Source organism: Eutrigla gurnardus, assembly GCF_963514095.1.
Source record: "Eutrigla gurnardus genome assembly, chromosome: 19".
NCBI lineage: Eukaryota > Metazoa > Chordata > Actinopteri > Perciformes > Triglidae > Eutrigla > Eutrigla gurnardus.
The window spans coordinates 4,248,754-4,263,826 of NC_139930.1; the positions used below are offsets into that span (position 1 = coordinate 4,248,754).

Sequence of the window (15,073 nt, forward strand, 5' to 3'; positions counted from 1 at the left end):
TGTCTGTCTCTACATGTCAGCCCTGTGATAGACTGGTTACCTGTCTGTCTCTACATGTCTCCCTGTGATAGACTGGTTACCTGTCTGTCTCTACATGTCAGCCCTGTGATAGACTGGTTACCTGTCTGTCTCTACATGTCAGCCCTGTGATAGACTGGTTACCTGTCTGTTTCTACATGTCAGCCCTGTGATAGACTGGTTACCTGTCTGTCTCTACATGTCAGCCCTGTGTAAGACTGGTTACCTGTCTGTCTCTACATGTCAGCCCTGTGATAGACTGGTTACCTGTCTGTCTCTACATGTTGGCCCTGTGATAGACTGGTTACCTGTCTGTCTCTACATGTTAGCCCTGTGATAGACTGGTGTCCTGTCCAGGGTGTACCCTGCCTTCGCCCAATGTCAGATGGGACTCCAGCCCCCCCCCCCCCCCCCCCCCCCCTTCCCCGAATATAGTCCGTGGATGCCAGGGTTTTTGTCCCGTATGCTCTGTGCATAAACATCTGAACAAGTTACTTACATTCATTGTTCTCAGTATTCCTCAGCAGTACAACGCGGTGGAAAATGATGGCCAATACCAAAGCAGCAAAGCCAGGACGGGAAAGTGTTTTAGAACATTAAATCATGTAATGTAGTAGTAGTAACCTGAAATACAAGTATGCGCCGGAGAATGGGCACAATAGGGCCACGTAACCCTTTCACTGTGGGTTTCCTTGCCATGAAAGTTGAAAAATGGCAAACTTCAGCCTTCAAAATGGTAGTCCGCAAACCAATGTGTGACGTCACGGTGACTTTTATATGCTATGAATTCCTTCCTTCAACCTTCCATCTGTTGAATTCATATTTCATAACATTCCTTCGAAAGCTTACCTGTATTCCTCCCTTTCTTCTCTCTTAATTCCTGTACCTCTCAAATTCCTGCAGCCCCCCCCTGGCTGAGCATCATTGATTCAAGCCTCCATCCTCTCCTCTCTCTATTTGCCATTTCTCTTCCACTCTTTGTTTTGCAGATACAATCCGACTTCCAGCCGACAGACACAAACAGCAGCTTGTTCAGTCCATTTAGCTGCTGTTTGGACTGCGGCTACATTACAACCTTATCAGGGGAGTCGCTGGCACACCACCGCTGCTAATAAACTGATAACACCTCAGAGTATTGATTCTGGCCTCAAACAGGCCAACTTCATCCCATCGTCTGGCCAACACTGATCATTTGTACCAAGAACCGATTTCAGCTTTTATAATTCAATTCAATTACATTTTATTTTATGTACATACTGTATCACAACAAAAGTTATCTCAGGGCATTTTACACAGAGCAGGACTAGTACATGCAAAACACTGCCTAAACAGACTTTTAGGCAGAAATCTGGAGCAGACCAGGATCTTGGGTTCCATCTGGTGTTTGTAGTAATTAGTATTAACATTAGTAGTAGTAGTAATATTAAGAGTAGCAGTAGTAGGAGCTGTGAAAGTATTAACAGTAGTAATAGTATTAATTTTAGTAGTAATATTAACAGTAGTATTAATATTACAGTAGTATAGTAGTAGTAGTATTAACAGTAATAATAATAACAATAATAATCATAATACATTTTATTTTTATAACGTTTTTCCAAAAACAAAGACGCTTTACAGAAAAACAAACACACACAAAAAATAAAACAAGAGCAACAATCAGTTGAAATGAGGGAAGGGTTTATGGGGCTAGTGGTAGGTCGGAACAGGAGAAGAGATGGGTTTTGAGGCGGTAAGAAATGTGGTGAGGGACTGTGGGCAAGATTTACTCACGCATTTGTGCCCATTTGAGGTGCAATCCATTTGCAACTAGCGTGTAAAAACATGGAACGGTATTTATAAACAGGGCGCACACATTAGTGTAAAGAGGCAAGTAGTGCTTTCAATATGAGTTTAGTTTTGTTGCTGCTGAGTTTGAGGAAATTGTGTTGCATCCAGGTTTTAATTGCTGACAGGCAGGAGTTGATGTGGGAAAGCAGGGGGTTGTGGGGGGATTTGATGCTGAGGTAGATGTGGGTGTCATCAGCATAGCAGCGGAAGTCCAGGTTGAATGGTGAAGTGACTGGGGGTGGGGCGGGGGATGGGATGAAATGGGATTGGTTGGAGAGGTATGACTGGAGTCAGCTGAGGACAGTATCTTTGATGCCGAGGTCTTTGAACCTGGAGAGCAGTATGTTATGGCTCACGGTATTGAAGGCTGCACTTAGGTCGAGGAGGATGAGGATGTTGAGGGAACCGGTGTCAGCAGAGGTGAGGAGGTCATTGAGGACTTTGAAGAGAGCTGTTTCAGTGCTGTGGAGGGGGCGAAAGCCAGATTGGAGGGGCTTGAACAGGTTATTGATGTGGAGATGGGATTTTATTTGTGTGGCGATGATGCGTTCCAGGGTTTTGGAAAGAAAGGGAGGCTGGAGATTGGGCGGTTATTGTTGAGTGTGGAGGGATCCAGACCAGGTTTTTTGAGGATAGGGGGGACAGCAGCAGGTTTGAAGGCTGATAGGACAGTTCCATGGGACAGTGAGGAGTTGAACAGGTTAGTGGACAGGGAGGCAGGACTTTAGCAGGGGAGTGGGGAGTTCAGGAGAGGAAACCGGGTGAGAGAGGTGGCAATGGGGAGGAGGGGTCAGAAGGTCCAGGGAGAAGAGGGGCCATGGTAGGTGCCGAGTAGAAGTTGGGGGGTCATGTCCGGGGATAGTAATTGGTTGTGTTGATTTTGTCAGCGAAAAAGTGGATGAATTAATTGCAGAAATCCATAGTAGAGGTAGGGTGGGTGTTGGTGCAAGGTTTCAGGAGGTTGTTCACTGTGGAAAAAAGGGTCTTGAGGTTTTGGCAGGAGTCAGTGAAGACGGAGGAGAGGTAGGCAGACTTGGCGGCGATGAGGGCATCTTTGTAGGCATTGAGGGAGTGGAGTTTGTAGGCTTCCTGGTGAACTGTAAGGGATGTTTTCTTTGTGAGTCATTCAAGTTGGCGGCCAGTCTATTTCATTTTACAGAGTACCGGTGTTGTCGGTGAACCAAGCTGGATTCTCTGGATCCAGCAAGACACACATCAGCCTGTTTACCACAGCTGGATGACCCCAAAATAAACTATTTAGGTGTTTAATTGCAATAAACTCATAAAAAAGGATGCTGAAATAACTAAATGATGAATAAAATGTCTGAAGTCATGCTGGGTTAGGTCTGTCTATAGACAAGTAGTAATGCAGCAGTAGTAGTGCTGCTAAATGCTCTTCATTTAACACAAACTTATTACCACCAGACTGACAAACACAAGGAACTGCTAACGTAATGAGTTCTTTACTGGGGGATAAATAAATGAATCAGCTTCATTCTCACGCAACACAAACTGCACAGAACACAAGAAAAATATTTTAATTAACTTTAATTAACTATCATCTATACTATATTAAAGCTGAAGGTTTTGGTTGAATGAAATGTAAAATTAGTGCATAAGTTACATAACAAAAGTAAGACTCTTTATACTAAGCCACTTGCCTTAAACATCTAATAATGGCATTGACGTTGGCTGAATCCTGGTGCATCTCAATCAGACACTAAAGGTCACATTGGCACCACACGCTGACTGCTGACATGCTTCCTCCTCCAGTGAGTCGTGCACAAATCAGAGCAAATGAGATACGACATTTTTTATCCTGCAGCTTTGTTATCAACACCTCACACTTTATTGAAAACTAGTTGTGTGTACTTGTACTTGTGTGTGGCATGTGGCAATTAAATATATACATCGCGAAGTTAATGGATGTTTTTCTGTGAAAGAGACAAAACTAAACTCTCTTTAATGAGGTTTTGTCATTTTCTGCTTTCAAGTCTAAATAATAATGGAGATGTGATGTGATTGGCATTAAAAAGTTAAATGTTTGTGTTTAGTTGCAGTTTTCTGGAGTTGAAATGTCATCCATCCAGTCGGTGACCTTTAGGGCCTCATTTATTCTGACCCCCTAATCAAACAATAACAAGACACAACCGACACTTTTTGATTAAAGGAGTATACGTCCAACTAATACATTGTTTATCACTGAGTTTGTCCTGTTAAATAAACTCAACAGATATATGTTGAAATAAAGTGTTTTATTTCCAGTTGGACTAGAATGGATGTAACTATGGAGTAGAGCTGTCAATGACTATTTTTAATTCAAATATTTATTTGAATAGATATACTGGCCTTTCAGTAGTTGAACACTTTGAAGCCAAACCAAAAGACAAATGTCCAGAAGAGCAACAAATGGCAGTAGCCCATCAGCCCAGAACAGGAAGAGAGGCCAACGCCCGCCCACAAGGCCAGCTTTGACCATCATATATCTAAATGCTGAAGGACTGTCTGCAACTAAAGAATAACTTGTTGCCCAACTCTGCAGAGAGCATCCGTGTGATATTCTCTGCCTTTAAGAAACTCACCATGGACCAAAACATCCCCACCCTCGAGTGGAACGCATGACCGCCCTCATTGAAAGACCACATGAGAAACATGGAAGTGTCATGCTTGCAAAAAACGTGACAAACATCAAATCAACATTAAAGAGCAATGAAAACAAACGAACCGCATAGCTCAGAGGAATTACCTCCCACACCTTTCCTAATGCCAGAAATACCATCATCTGGGAAACCAAGGATAGTGATTGGAGACTTCAACAGCCAGAGCTCACAATGGGGATATGCCGGAAACAACGCTGATGGAGATGCAGTGGAAGCATGGGCCGAAACCAACCAGCTCTACGATCCATGATGCCAAACAACCAAAGTCCTTTTATAGCGGGCGATGGAAATCCGGCTACAACCCTGATATCACGTTTTTTCAGCCATAGCATCTCTGGATTGTGAAAGAAGCTAGTACTGAAGCCATTGCCAAAAACCCAACACCGCCCCATTGGCCTTACAGTCAATGATGCAGTTACCCCAGCCACAGTTCCTTTCCGGAGAAGATTCAACTTTGGGAAAGTGCACTGGCCTGGCTTCCAAGAAGATCTCACTCTCTCCTATAAGGAGCACATCAAAAAACACCAAACTGAAAGTTAACTCCCAAAATAACATCCTCCGGAAGCTGACCAACTCCAATTGGGGATCCACAGCACACACTTTAAGATCTACTGCTCTGGCCCTGTGCTACTCCTCTGTGGAGTATGCGTGTCCTGTTTGGGAGAGATCATCCCATGCCAAAAAACACCTGCCGCTCAATCACTGGCTGCTTGAAGCCCACCAACATAAACATGTACCTCTTCGCTGGCATTGCCCCTGCTGATCTGAGACGGGAAGTTACAAGCCAAGTAGAGATGACCATGGCCACCAGTGATGAACGCCACCTCCTCTATGGTATGTGTACCCCCGGCCCAACGGCTGAAGTCCAGGAGAAGCTTTCTCAGCCATGCCCAGCTCCTAATAGTTTCACGGGAAGAAAGCAGACTCAAACTATGGACAAAAAGGCTTGAGGATGATCCTCCTCCCATTGACATGGGTATCTCTCCTTCTGAATCCCTCCCTCCTAAGTAATGTAGTCAGTTAAATGTAGTTGAAGTAGTTAAATCATTGATAGTGCCATTTAATGTTCCCTTTGCTATAAAACACATGATGTTTCAGGATTAATATCAATGCTGCATTCATGTGTGTATTGCATTTTATACACTTAATTTACTGTTGGCTAGTTCAATATACAGCCCTGCATCATTACTATAAGATCATCATATGTTTTTAGTGTGAGAACTACATATGAGCTCAGACAAACAGCTCCGTTTTCAGCTTTGTGATGGTGCATTTTCCTGCTGGTCCCAGTTTTAAAGGAGTTTATTGAGCTCATGTTTGCTTGGAAGCAGTGCATTAATGTTTGGATTGATAACAGCACAATGGGGGCTGATGGTGTACGGAAATCTCTGTTCAACACAGGGGACATACAGCATGCAGGGGAATTATAAATGAGTTAATTAATTAAAATAGTACAATGGAAACATAATTTGAGGGAGGAAACAGACCGTTAAAAGAATACAAAAATCTAATATATGAGGAAGGTTGCTCATGGTTATGTTCTGGATCTGACAATCGTGTTTTAACCTAATCAGAAGATAAATAAAATATAGAGTACTACATGTAAACCACCCTGCCTCCACTCCAAACTGTTTCATTTTAGTAGTATAAAAACATGCACTAGACTCTTTTATGTTATGGTCATACAGATCTCTGGTTATTCCATCATCTCACATCTTGTTGTTACAAACACACACAATCAATGTATTGGAAATATATGTCACGCCGGTGAGGTAATGTCTCGTCTTGGGTTTTTGTTTTGTCATTTCCTGTTTTATTTTGAAAATAACTCCCCTCTCGTTTCAGGTCACTTGCCCTTCCTCATGTGTTCCCTGGTCTGATGTCATCCCTGATCCCTGATTGTTGTCACCTGTTGCCCATTATCCCTGTGTATTTAAGGCGTCTCCCCTTGTCTTGTGCCAGTTCGTCCTACGTCTCTCGTCACGTCATGTTCCAAGCCATCTCAGAATCCAAGTTAAGTTGTTTTTACGGCAGTTTATGTTTGAAGTCTTGTTTTCCTCCCTGTGGAGTGATTTTTTGTTTGTAGTGTTAGTTTATTTTTTTAGAGTTAGTCTTTTCCTCCTCTGTCTTTTGTTTTGTACTTTTGCCACCTGTTGAGTTTTTTTGAATAAAGCCTTTTAAAACTGCCTTGTCCTGCGTCTGGGTCCTCCCTCCTCGTCCTCGTCATGACAATGTATATGTATGAGTCGCAGCAAGGAAACCTCTGGAGATAGTAGATGTATTATGCAGAAATAATTCATTGATGCTCGATGGCCAAAAGCCTCAGATATCTTGAGGAAGCCGCCACGGCGTCTGTATTATGTTGAGGTTAAAGGTAAGAACTTTGTGTTCGGCCCTGAGAGACACACTAGTGTCTTGTTTGCAGACACTTAATAACTAATTAAATGTCAACCTATTCATAAAATGACCTCTATTAATCTTACACTGAGGGAATCAGGTTTAGAGAAAATTCCCTCATGAATAATATTGTCAGAGAGTCTATAATGGCTGCAATCACTTTTTACTTCCTGGAATCATCTTTAAATTTTAAACAAACTATTTCACAATATCTAAAAAATAAAGCAATTTTGATAAACGTGGTAGAAGTTTATGTCAAATTTGGTGGCCAATGTTGTCAATGGACAATATTTGATAACACTGAGTGAGGCGTTCACATGTGCACCACTCCATGAACATTTCAGCAGAGTTGGTAGTGTTGCTTAATAAACAAGCTACATTTCCTACCTCAGAGGACTGGAAGCTAACTTCCACTGTGTGTTTGTTACACTGTTTCGTTCCAATGTTTAATTTTTACGCGGTTAAATTTTCATGCTGTTACAATGTTATACTAACACTAACTGTGTTAGCGCTGAATGTGATACACTGACCGCCTGTATCTCTTAGTGGATCATGAATGCACAAAATAATAATAAATAGATAAAAGTAGCAAGATGAAGGTACCAAAATGTAATCCACTAAAAGTAATGTTTTTTCTAAGTTAACCAACTTGATTTGCATATACAGTATCACAGCTCTTTGTTAATCTGTTTTATTTGTCTTTGTAATATAGTTGGTAGATCTCCAAAATAAAAAGTATGCTCCTTGAAACTGCTCTGATGAGTAAACTTGACTCCATGTTAAGTTACATAAAGGTTGAGTAGGTCATCTGGAAAAACCACACAGACTTGAACGCATCGCTGAACCGAAAAAAGTTGTTGTCTTCGTTCAGGCCGCTGTTCAAAGCCCCTCCCCCAGAACGACAAATGAGTGCTTGAGATCGGCAGCGTGCAATCAGGAAGTAAGCATCAACAGACAGGCAGGACTTCCAATTATTTTCTCTGGCCCGACTTTTTCTATTGGACGGGGTTTTTACAGTCCTGCCACGGCCACATATGACATTTATTTGTATTTTTATGTCAGTGCATTGAATGTATTCATTGCTATCTGTATGTTACGAGGATCTACATAATTAGTAAGTAATAGGAAGTAGTCCTTGTACTTTACTTGAGTATTTCTATTTTAGGTAACGTTATACTCCACTACATCTCAGAGGGAAATATTGTTCTTTTGACCTCACTGCATTTATTTGATAATATTATTTACTAGATTCCGATTCTTAATCCAAAATTTGTCATCAACAAATAAACTATGATGTATTATTAATTCATTATATTATGAAGTACCTTATGGCATCGATCCCACCAATACATATGGCAACAGGTGCAGCTGCTTCAAAAACGCCTCTTGGCGAAGTGCATCGGGCCAAACAGCTGATGAGCCTGTGGAGCGGGGCCATCAAGCAGGTGAGCAAATGTGATTAACGGGGGAAATGAATTCAAGCAGATGCGGAGCTCTTGCTGTTGCTCTGCTGTTGGATGAGGAGGAGAGAAAAAAGACCATAAGACAGTTTGGGGTTCATGGCAAATACATAGTACAACGTTATTAGAAACCGCTCATATAAACCACTTGTCTGCATTAGCTATTGTCCCTTTCTACCAAATCTACCAGCATCAAAACAGGGAGGAATTGAAGCAGTAAAACCCGCCTCTTGCTCAATTTGATTGGCTGCGTCCACCTCTCCCTCTCTCTCTCTCTCTCTCTCTCTCTCTCTCTTAGAAACACAAGGCAGAAACTTTGCTTCGTGCACTTTGCTGCTGTTGAAGAACCAGCTGGATAAAATAAGTCCCACCCCCCTCCCTGGCACCACGGGGCACCTTTACCACCGCAGCTATCTCATCAAATGAAACCAGCAACCGCTGCACAGACTAAAGGAAGCATCACTATCAGACGCCGAGGGGCATCGACACTGGTTTCTAGAACAAGTCTGTGGCCATTTCTACTGTTTGTCTTTTTTTTTTGTCTAGTCCAGCAGCACGACCCTGACCGCTGACTACACATTTAAAACACTATGTGTGTGTGTGTGTGTGTGTGTGTGTCCTTATCTGTCAGGCTACCACCTGCACCAAACATACCGATCACACATAGAAACACACACATCTTCACATCCTGGCTTTTAATTTCCCGTCTGACATTAATATCCGTTAGTACAGTGGATGAACCCCCCCCCCCCACACACACACACACACACACATTGTGGGGTTTCATTGTCTTCTACTGCTGTGTTGGTAGATCTGAGACTCTGATCTTTGCGATAAAAACACAACTAAGGTAAAGCTGTGCAAAGCAAAAGAAAAGGCTGGAAGACATTTAAATATTGTCTTGAATATCACTATTTGGCGCCTGTGCTTGCATCCACAGTTATTGCTGACTGGACCTTCTCTACTGACATAATACAGTTGATATGAACTGTAGGAGCCAGCCCTCCAGATGTACTCTCACCATGATCAAATATTCTGGTTTTCTTCAGAAGAAGACAATATTCCTCCTAAGCTGATGGAAATGAATATTCCATTTTTATTCACCTTTACAAGCAGCCCGACATATTCCGATTAAAATGAGTTGTCTTTGTCCCTGTCTTTACTGGCATCATCTGGTTTATTTGAGGAGGTCGCCACCACATCTTCATCACTGAGGCCAGCGTATCCCACGTCGATGCCGTTCTCTCCTGCGTTTGACGGGTCGATGCCCTGACATGTTGTTTATCATGGCAAAACGTGGACAAGTGGAACGTCAGGAACTGCTTGAGCCCTTTAGCTACTTTGCACAAACAACTTTTTTTCAGAGTTCATTGATGGCTGAATGTTTGATCCATGTGGAAACCTCCGATTCTTAAAAGTGAAGCCAATGGTGAGGCGTCTTAAACCTCCATTCTCTATGAGAACATGAGTTCATGGTCAAAATCTCCAGTTTTTCAAGTCTTCAATACAGCATGATGTTCATTTTGTAAAATATGGTCCATTTAGAGTCAATTTGACCAGAAAGCAGGGGATGCTTGACCTCGCTACAGTGGAATTACAAAGCTATCTTTGCTAACTGCTTTCCACGGGAATCCAGATGGATCCAGTAAGGCTGCTGCTCAGGGTGCTGCTCTGCTGCTTGAATTCATCAGATCCACCCGTCGCTCCTCCACAGTCCAAATATGGTCACTTCCTTCACTGGTTGCAAAGATTCCAAAAGGGGCGACACCTAAGATCCAAGATGGTGACACCAAGATGTCGAACTCGAGGCATCAAAACTCTCGTCCACAGTGATTTATATGTTTACTTGGTTAGGTTTAGGCAACAAAGCGTGGTTAGGTTTAGGCAACAAAGCCACTTGGTTATGTCTAGAAAGGGATCATGGTTTGGGTTAAAATCATTATGCTGACACGTGACTTACGCATACGCTTAAAAACCTGTTGATATGCAAGTCCTTCATAATGTTTGACATTAGGTGTGTTACTCCTTGGTTGGCTGGTTGGTTTGTGTCCAGCATGCGGAGCTGGACACAAACAGGAGAGAATGGGTCACAAAGTGCCACAAACGCTCCAGTTGAGATCCACAATGTGTTGCATACATGTCCAAAGAATGCTGCTAAACCCTGAATCCTATCAGCACAACTCACATGTCTTCATCGGGAAATGCTCCATTCAGAAAGAGACCTAATTCAACATATCCAAATGGAATATGATGTTTAGGACCCATATCAAATTCAGACTATTGTCATATTCAGAATAATAAGTATGCATGTTGATTTACAAACACAGAAACACACACACACACACACACACACACACACACACACACACACACACACACACACACACACACACACACACACACACACACACACACGTCCATCATGGCATCCAGAAACAGAGGAGAGGAGCGTTATGTAGAATACATGCTATCAGCTGAATTGTGCTCTAATTGGCTGCTATTGGAGGGTTTTCAATGTGGAATAAAGAAGGCTTTGTGAGACAGGACCCCCCCCCCCCCCTCTCCCGCTTTCTCTCTCTGTCTGTCACACACACACACACACACACGCACACACACACACACACACACACACACACACTAGAGCTAGAGTGTTTTGTCTGCTGTGACTTCACAGTCTGATAATCAGTAATTAGGTAATTGTGTGTGTGTGTGTGTCTCTCTCTCTCTCTCTCTCTGTGTGTGTGTGTGTGTGTGTGTGTTTGTGTGTGTTTGTGTGTGAGTGAGAGAGAATGAAAGGTTTGTTATCAGCTGATCACTCTCACACGGAGAGCAGAAACACACACTGATGATCTTTTGCGTTTCCACCTGACGGTTGTGTGTCTTCGTGCAACACATCGATGGGTGTTGACGCGTGTGCGTTTGTGTAACAGTGTGTGTGATCCCAGATAAAAGGTTGCTGAGTGTTGCCCCTCTCAGAAAGTTTCTGAAAGGTAAGTGTGTTTGTAGTCTCTTTAACTACTGGTTCGGGTCCAGAAGTGGCTGCGGGGGCTCTAAAACATTTCCATTCTCATAATACAAGACTGATGTTACAAGAGAAGGAAGGTGAAGCTGTTCAATAAGGGTTCTCACTGAGATGTCGTGTTTAACTCAGCTTTCTTTCTTTCTTTGCTGGCAGCACGGCTCCACTGATTATAGTCATGAAATGCAATCTGTTGGTTTTGTGTTCAGGGACACAAATTGTCCATCGTTTTCATGTTGTTCAACATGAAAACACAACCTTTCTGAAACCGTTTTCATGGTGGAGACACGAGTTACACACATCCACTGTGTAACATCCAGAGTTAGTGATGTGGTATTGAACATTGAGAAGGACTACTTGTGTTGGGCGGGTGGGGAGGTGGGCCGGTCCAACCACACAACAAGGCTTTCAACAATAGACTGGTGTTTGTCTGTGTGAGTTCCAAATGTGTTTGCTTTGTAGTGTAATGTCGTCCCGATTGACAGAAAAAGAAATATGTGGTGCTGGCACGAACAATATTTCTTATTGATGTGAGTGAAATTTTAAGACTATTTCAATACTTGCCATGAGACGATTAAAATGAAGGGCTCAGGTCAGTTTGGTCCAGCTTGAATCAGATTGATTGCCATTAATTTGTTTACAGACATTCATGGTACCCAGAGGATGAATCATGAGGTCAACACTGGTTTATGAGAAAATTCTTGCAAAACTAATTACAACATTTCCATCTGCCTCAGCTGAATTTTGTGTAATGCTAATTAGCATTTTTTTTTTCTGGAAAGCCCAAATCCATTGAATGTGGATGTTTTTAGTACAACAAGCGATGCTGCAGATCAAAGTGACATAGTACAGCGAGCACGTTATTGAATGCTACGTGATATAACCATATTAAAACAAGTATAACAATTGTCACATTGATGTTTGGTCATTTTCCCTTTCCCTGCTTTTCAACGTAGAGGGTCATCCGATTGATTCAAATGCAAATCCCTCATCGTTGGATTTTGCCGCAAAGGGATTAGCGCTGGAAGTTTTGGTTTCAGGTGGTGCACTTTGTGTTAGAGATGTGTATCTTCACATTCATGTATTTCTTTAGCTCCTGAGTAAGTGGAGTTGGATTTAGAGTTTTTTAACCTTTCCCCGGTGAGTATTTCATGCAATCTAGAAGATAAACAGCATGTTTAACCCATAACCCGTACCTCCTCCTGCATCAGATGCTTGACGCGACGGGGCCCTTGACCAAGCGGCAAGCGTCTATAGGGATGGCATGTGCAAAAACAGGACTTCCACCCAGGAGACCACTGTTTGTGTCCCATGTGAACCCTTTGTTATACTTGTTATGTAGCGTTATGTTATAAAGTGTCCTAAAGATGGTAGTAATGCTGTTACAGTCATGTTGTTGCTTAGACCTATCCAGTCAACATATCTTGGGCTTTACAGAAACGTAAAATAAGATGATAAACCGTGGTGGTGACCCAGGGTGGGTTCAACTCCACTTTTGTTTGTAACATGAATTAAACCAATCAGAGTGGAGCCAGGTGCACATTGCTATCCATGTGATGGATATGGCAAATTGGAAATGCAAACTGTTTTCTGCAGTGGAAATGTTGTTTTTGAAAAGCTTAATGCCAAATTTGGATTGAAACAGAATATTTTGTTAGATAAAGCCACATTGTGAATTTTAACACGTTACAGTTATTGCAAATGTTTGGATCACCCAAGTCACCACTGGAATCTAATTCTGCAAATAGCATAATAATAATACTACTAGTGAAGCCTGATGTGCGTCTGTGCAGAAATACCAGGTTTTAACAGAAATGATTGACATGCAAAATAATGCTGTGCAGCATTCGATTTTCAATCTCAGAATTTAAATATTAATGTTATGAATGGAGCTTTGAAGCTTCCAAATATTTAACACGGACCTAGAATGAGATTCATTTTGTGTTTTTGTACTGAGGGAGGAGGAGGGCACTCCGTCAACTATTTGTCGCTGTCCATTGACGGAGGGTGCTGAGTTAATGTTGCCGTGGATGTTCCCTCGTCTCCCAATCCTCTTAAATTAAAGAGCTACATAAACTGCTGTCAGTCACCAGGTTCTTTTCCCCATGTCCCCAATCAACAAGTTACCCCTCCGTCACTATAACTTCCTGTTTACTCTGAATCGTTTGTAAAAAAAAAAAAGTGAACAGGAACCGGGGCAGAACTACGACGGCGTATTAGGGCCACTGTCGAAAAAAAAAAAAAAAAAAACGGAGCAGAGGTGGGCAATATTCTGAGATTAAAAGTCACAAATTTGCTAGTTTTAAAGTGGCAAATTTGCTAGTTCATTACGATGCTAACAACCGGCATTTATGCTAGCTAACTTCCCATGAATGTAGCTTTTATCTTTCTAATTAATCCATCCCGTGTGTCAATGCTTTGCTAAGGTCCTTAGGGTGATGGCTCTTGATGGTTAGTGTTGGTTAATTTTATATGGGCCAAATTGTCATCTTACGGTATGTGTGTTTGTTGATCGGGTGGTTTGGCTAAGCTAGCGGTCATAGAGGAAGTAATCACGTAGCTTGACCCGAATGTTTGCCGTTGCTATGACAACAAGTGAAAGCTACCGCTAGCTTAGGCAAACTACCTGCTCAATAAACACAAATAAGATGACAATTTGGCCCATATAAAATTAACCAACAATAACCATCAACAGCCATTACCTTAAGGGCCTTAGTCGCAAATTTGCCACTTTAAAACTAGCAAATTTGTGACTTTTAATCTCAGAATATTGCCCACCTCTCTCGGCTGCGTTTTTTTTTTTTTTTCGACAGTGGCCCTAATACGCCGTCGTACAGAACTAAACTGCTACAATAATTTTTTCTCGGTGTGGACCAAATTAACTGAACTACGGCGTAAAAGCATATTGTTTCTTTTAATAATTCCCCCGTCGTATTCTCCTATTTTGTTCGTAGTGATGTCTTTTCATTTCATTTCATGTTTTTTTCTTTTTATCCATAATTTGTGGGTAGGTTCATTTTATCACCAAGTGGCTTTTTGGCCTCTTCTGTCACATCTGAGTTAGAAAAAGTTAGAGATGATACAAATAAATCTGCTCACAGTGACGAGATAATAATAATAACGAGATGGAACTCAAAATATCAAGATAGGAGATGACGATTTAAAAAATAATGAGACAACAAGCAAAAATGTTGACGTGAATCAAATATTTTACTCACTTCTGAGACATTAAACCAAATAAAACAAACATGAAACACTGAGTCAGTGTTGACTTTCAGCTAGTGTTAGCATCTCAAGGCATTCATTTTCTTGTATTCTCTTGGCGCAAATGTGCTTCCATAGAATCTTATCACACTTTGTATTTGTTATTAGAAGTAATGACGCAGACAATCCTGCGAGCGTCTCCTTCACGCTGATGAGGCTGTTCCTCTCAGCTGTAATTGAAGTGTTAAAGTTCCCGCTGCGACCAGAGAGGGCAGGAGAGTTCAGCTAATCTCTCCCCGCTGCTGTGCCTCCTCAGCCGGGCTCCAGCCTCTGCTTCACCCCCCCTCCCCCCCGCTCTGCTCCAGCTCCAGCTCCGGGCTTTCCCTCCAGCCTCTGTAGATCAATAGCTCTGTACTCTGCCTATGCCTCTCTACCACCACCCCTCTCTCTCCCCCCCCCTCTCTCTCTCTCTCTCTCTCCCCCTCTCT

The 15,073-nt window shown here is 42.2% G+C and overlaps 1 protein-coding gene across 1 annotated transcript in view; it reads right to left on the minus strand.

The window, feature by feature from the left end:
- Nucleotides 1–15,073, minus strand: part of LOC311029323 (uncharacterized protein) — a 482,663-nt gene that overhangs the window by 15,804 nt on the left and 451,786 nt on the right. The window lies entirely within an intron of this gene.